Genomic DNA, 6,494 nt, shown 5'->3' with positions numbered 1-6,494 from the left:
CAACCACCTCCCTGGGCAGCCTGTTCCAGTGCCCAGCCACACTTTCAGAGAATTTTTTCCTAACATCCAACCTGAACCTCCCCTGGTGCTACTTGAGACCATCACCTCTCATCCTAATTGCTGTTACCTGGGAGAAGAGGCTGACCCCTGCCTCACTACAACCTCCTTTCAGGCAGTTGTGGAGAGCAATAAGGTCTCCCTTGAGCCTTCTCTTCTGCAGACTGAACAATCCCAGTTCCCTCAGCTGCTCCCTGTAAGACCTGTGCTCCAGCCCCTTCACAGCTCTGTTGCCCTTCTCTGTATGTGTCCCAGGGCCTCGGGCTATTAAGGCTCATAGCAGCGTGGCTCTTCAGCACTGTCACTCCTTCCAGCCTTCAGCTGTTGCTGTAGCCAAAAGTTTGGAGGAAAAACAAATACAGTTATTATTGCTATTTTGCTGATCTAGCCCACCACATGAGGTGCAGAGAACTGATGTGGGAAAAGGAGAAGCAGTGATGGGTTAATCAGACCAGTCTGAAGAGCACTGTTGCTGCACATACAGCTGCAGCCAACTTTAATCCTCAAAATTCTCCAGTTGTCTTCAAAGAGCTGTAGGTATTTCAGCTCATGGCTAACAGCAGTGGTTGCTGGTTGAAGTAATACTCATTGCAACTACCTGCCTGAGAGCATGGAAAAAGACTAGTAAGATGTGAGAAATCATCACAGGACTGTTTTTCAGTCATCCTAACAGCTCAGTTTCCACTCTACTGCTTCTTTACATGCTCATCCTCACAAACCCTACTCTGCCCTTGGGCCTCTTCATTTACTCCTAGTATCCTCCCTAGGCATATACCTCCATTTCTGCTCCCCTGGTGCTGCTTCCAGACATTAATGTCTGGAAATGCATAGCTAGGGTTCCCAAACAACCTTAACTCTGCCCTAGAGGCAAAGATTTATGAAAAAATCCTCTCTGTTTAATATAAGCTGGGACCACAAACAATGAAATGCCTCAATCATAGTAGTGCAACTGCAGAAATTCTAGCCTACTGTTAGCCAAACATAACCCACTGAGTGCTGTGTTCTTTTATTTTCATATTTCTGATTAGGCAAACAACATAATGAAAGCTTCGCTCCTTATTCTTTCGTAAGAATGTATGACTCACTGCTTATGTAAGCCTTATACAGGAGTTGGTCATAGCTCCACTGATGATACTACATTCTAGTTCGCAATTAGTGCAAGGCTTCAACCTCCCTGTTCTGTACCGTAAAAATAGCGCGTTCTCTCCACTTACATGTTACTAGCAGTGTGGCTTTGGGAGCCTAGGAAAAACAGGGAATCTATAGGGAACTATGATACGCAGTTAACAACGTAAAATTATAGGTGGATTCTCCAAAGAATTCAGCATTGGCATTGCTTTTCCTTCTCCTTCTCTCAAATGGGTGGGTAAACAGCTTGGTGGGTCTGTAGAGTTCAAAATTGCCTGGCTTTCAGGAATAGCTTATGGGGAAGAACAGTGGGATTTATTTTGTGCCACCACCTCACCTTTGATCGCATAGCAGTTAATATGGGACAGCAATACTGAAACAGCATGGATATTGCATTGCATCACTAGCTGGCAAAGTCTACTTGTGAGCTTTTGTTGCATATTTTAGAGCCCTATCAAATTTGGTCTTAAATGCATGGTCAGCCCTGCCATTCAGAAATGAAGGGCTCAGCTCTGATTATACTTCCCTTCTCCCTTAATTTGTCAGTATTTGTTTCATTTTAGCTCAACCCCCTTGAAACTAGTGCACAGAGCATGCTGGAGAAGTTGCTTCTTTCTCAGAACAGTGGCCTAATACTTCTCTGTATACTTTCTGTCCAGGTTCTGTATTTTCTAGTTTGATGCTCACAGTAATTTCTTCTTTCTGGATAAAAGAGTTGTTTTTTGTTTCCTAAGCACAGCATGGTGCACTGCAGTCTTCGCTGTGGCTTTTGCCAGCAGGGATCAAAAAAAACAAACAAAGGTATTTCACTTGCTTCATAGCAGCTGCCTCAGAACCATTTTATAAATAAAAGAGGAATGATCCTTGCGCGAGAGGAATAAGATTTCTCTCTGCTTCTAATGTTAGGGGCAGCAAAAACAGTCACCAACAAAAGCTAAGAATTACTAAGGAAAGCTTTATCTTCTCAGTCTCAGCTAAAGGAACAGGACTGTACCACATCAGCAATACCACGTGAAGTAGGAATGTTGACATCACTCCAGAGCTTAGAATAGCAATCCCATGAGGGGTGGGTAGATGCAGAGAGCCACTGAGTTAGTAAGCGTACATTCAGCATTTAGCTTGAATGTTGGAATAGGGAAATTATAAATGGCCTTAAGTAGCAGAGAAGTTTTACCATTTATCTAATATATAAATATCTCTCCCAAGGGAGGGAAAACTCCCAAGTGCAGACTTGCCAGCACATCCTGACTCCAAGGCATGTGCCCTACTCAAGCCCTTCAAAAACTGTACTGTCAGCATTTTGTACGATAGTTTTGTGTAAACTACAGTTGCCGAATTCACCATGTAGACAAGAAGATGCCATATTACCTTTGTTCTTCCAACTCGGACACCTTGTACTCTGCAATCATTTCCTGAAGCATTTCCAAAAAAAGGGAAAGATTTGTTGCCTTTTCCCCCTAAAGACTGCATCAGTCAGATGGTGAAAAAGAAGGCAATAAAGTATCTCATGCAAAGTCTCCAAGCAGTTTATAGCAGAATTCAGATCTCCCTGCTCCTACAAAACCAAATAGATTACACGGCATTTTAAACTGTCTGTGACTACACTACCTAACTTTATTCCTTCCTAATTTTTCTTGATGGTTTAATTAATTGATTGGCCGGGTATTGATAAAGTTTATCCAGGGTCTCTTAATATCTCACCTTTTCACCATCTTTACATATCATCTCAGAAAGCACAGCCACAACCAGCACAAAAGGAACTGCATCATGCTAGATCATTCTTCTCACTGAACCACAGATACACACAGGTCACTCCAAAAGTAACGTCTCCTATTTATTTCTGTGGAAACCACAACAGATACAAAGAGTACAATACCACTATTTGATAGTGATTCTCAGCTACAAAACACTATTTTTCAACAGAGCCACCACCATTAACTATGCATTTTCACCAGTGCTGAACAAGAGCCTGCATCTGTGCTCAAAAATCTGCACTGGGGAGGTGACCCACTGTTTCACAGCTGCTATGACAATGCTGTTACTAGGAAAATGTAGCCCATGTAATCGATCTTTCACTGGCCTGATCAGATGGAGGTCAGAAGGGGCCAAATCTGGACTATACAGTGGCTGTGGTGGGAATGTCTAGCCAAGGTTGGCAATGTGTTCCACAGACTTCAAACTGGTGTGGGAACCTGGTGCTACTGTGTTGCAAGAGAACCGTTGTCTTCTCCTCTAGCCAGACTTGGGAAGTTTGAGCCTTAAGCTTAAGTCAGCATTGCAATGTAGTGGTCAGAGCTGATTGTCCAGGTTCCAGGAAATCTAGAACAATCACCCCTTTCCTATCCCAAAAGACAGTGCACATCACTTTACCTGTTAAGGGCTTTGTTTTGAACTTTTTCTTAGATGACGAATTCACATGTTGTTCAATAAATTTTGACAAACTTACATATGGTGTTCTTTCTGTTCCTGTCTGAGCATTTGTGGGACCCACCTGGAGCAAACTTTGTAATATTCCAGTGTTGCCACCATCATTTCCAGCGCATTGAAGCCAACATTCAGCTCCATGCACAGTTTCCTGTTGTGATCCACTGATTCATGCAGATGAGCTGATTGAGAAGCTCTTCATTTCATGGTGCGACAGCTGTGCATGGCTGTCCGGAACATGATTTGTCTTTCAAGTCACTGTCGCCACTGCTGAAACACCCCACCCACCACCTCCCTGTACTCACATCCACTGTTTGGTCTCCATAAAAATTCAGCAAGCATTGGTGAGTGTCAGGGGGTGCCATTTTTTCTGCATGGAGGAATTCAATGACACACCTTTGCCTCATACCCACTTCCATGTCAGACACCATTTTGTCCGACTGCCCCTCTGCTGCCATCTGTCACACGGCAACAAACTGTAATGGAGGAAGGCTCAACCTGCACTGTCATACATCAACATCTGTCTCTAACATTGTGGGATAACATAATAAAATATGAGCCATTACTTTCAGAGCAGCCTTTGTGTATCCATTCCTCAACACCTCATCTTTCCAAGAGAGAAAACTGTTTAGACTGGTATTGCTAATACTTGACAAAGGAATCACAGCAGTATGCAAAAGGGGTGCAAGCCAGGTATTAGCCCACCAATTTTATTATTCATCTACCCAGTTCCTTATCTTAAAAATAACATCAGAGGAGGGCGACTAAGATGATCAGAGGGCTGGAGCATCTCTCCTATGAGGAAAGGTTGAGGGAACTGGGCTTGTTTAGTCTGGAGAAGAGAAGGCTCCGGGGAGACCTCGTTGTGGCTTTCCAATACTTGAAGGAGTGTATAAAAAGGAGGGGGAATTGTTCACGAGGGTGGATAGCGATAGGACAAGGGGGAATGGTTTTAAACTGAGACAGGGGAGATGTAGGTTAGATATTAGGAGGAAGTTTTTCACACAGAGGGTGGTGATGCACTGGAACAGGTTGCCCANTCTCCTATGAAGAAAGGTTGAGGGAACTGGGCTTGTTTAGCTTGGAGAAGAGAAGGCTCCAGGGAGACCTCATTGTGGCCTTCCAGTACTTAAAGGGAGCATATAAACAGAAGGGGGAACGATTGTTCACGAGGGTGGATAGCAATAGGAGAAGGGAGAATGGTTTTAAACTGAGACAGGGGAGATGTAGGTTAGATATTAGGAGGAAGTTTTTCACACAGAGGGTGGTGATGCACTGGAACAGGTTGCCCAGGGAGGTTGTGGATGCCCTGTCCTTGGAGGCATTCAAGGCCAGGCTGGACGTGGCTCTGGGCAGCCTGGTCTAGTGGTTGGCGACCCTGCACACAGCAGGGGGGTTGAAACTCGATGACCTTTGAGGTCCTTTTCAACCCAGGCCATTCTATGCTTCTATGAGTTGCTGTTTGCTTTAAGACGGGTTTGTCAAGTGAATTTCAAATGAATTACTTAAATGTTGCTTCCTTGTGACAGATTTCCCTGAAGGACACATCCTGTAACAATAACTGTTACACTGCTTTTTCTACTTACCTGATGCCTTCCGGGACATCTTTTTCACCAATGAAGTATTACTTACCTTTTAATGTTTCCTTTTCCCCCCAAACATCTTGATGCATAATATTTTAAAATACATTAGAAAATTCCTTCCTGCTACACCAATGCTGTTATGAGGATTCCTCTCTCATTTTCAGTTACTCAACAGTATCCTGGTTTACTGAACAGACTTAATGTCTGCTGAGTCTTAGCAAATGCCAGACATTCTCTGTCTTAAAAGTTTTCTTCCTTACATACTAGTGACGGGGCGGTATTTATACACTATCAAACTGAGTTAACAGGGTACATGAGGAAAGAGACCCTGATTTAATTGCAGACTAACATCATTATGACAAAGAACACTTAATACCTAGCTTTAACGATGTTGCAATTACCAAGAATAGGAAATCAAGACATAAAGATGTCTTCAGATGACTACTAAAATCATTGCCTTTACCTGTCTCCACGGTTTTTGAAAAACCTGTCTCAAACTGCATGTGGAGTTCTGGCCAAAAACAGAGCCCACAAGATTAATCTTCCCTAAAACTAAAAATGTCCATTGTCCAACCATGTCACTTGTGCACAAATGGGTATAGGTGAACATCATCTGAAGCCAAGACTTCAAAATTCAACAGCCCAATTCTGTACCACTTCACTTGCAAGGATAACATTTATTAGCTGTAGTAGACTCAGTTCTCCACACAGTGTACCCCACTGAGAAGAGGCTGAGCCTCTTCCATGAGAGCACTCATTTATGGATTTAAAAATACTCTGTCATTGTAAATCACTGTTTCTATCCCACCTATCTATCCATTCAATGTCTTGCTAACATTTATTTTGTGGTGGGGCATTATAGTTCAGAATAGTCAACCACCTCTCATCTGCAGCAGAACCTCTAGGTCAGAATTTAGATATCTAGGTCAGAATTTAGTTCTTACACTAGAGAAGTTTTGTACAGACAACATACTCAAGTGTTCAGCAAAAGGAGAATCGATGCTTGGAAGAATATAAAACAAGGAAAGGATGGGAAAGGCAAGTAATGCACCTTAATAACCAATGCTAGAGCTGCCTCCCAAATATTTATAGTGTGAAACAAAAATAACTAATTTTTTTTTTTTGTCTATTTAAGAACTATATTGTCTCATGCTGAAATGGCTTTCCTTAACAAGATTTAACTTGATTGCTAAATTAACATCTGTGTTTTGATCTTTCCTTTTCTCCTTCCTGATGAGGTAAGAAAAATCATAAGATAGAAGCATTCCACATGGAGCGATTTTTGTGATCATACACAATGTA

This window comes from Numida meleagris, chromosome 5, assembly GCF_002078875.1.
Source record: "Numida meleagris isolate 19003 breed g44 Domestic line chromosome 5, NumMel1.0, whole genome shotgun sequence".
In the NCBI taxonomy this organism is placed as follows: domain Eukaryota; kingdom Metazoa; phylum Chordata; class Aves; order Galliformes; family Numididae; genus Numida; species Numida meleagris.
This window is presented reverse-complemented; position numbering follows the sequence as displayed.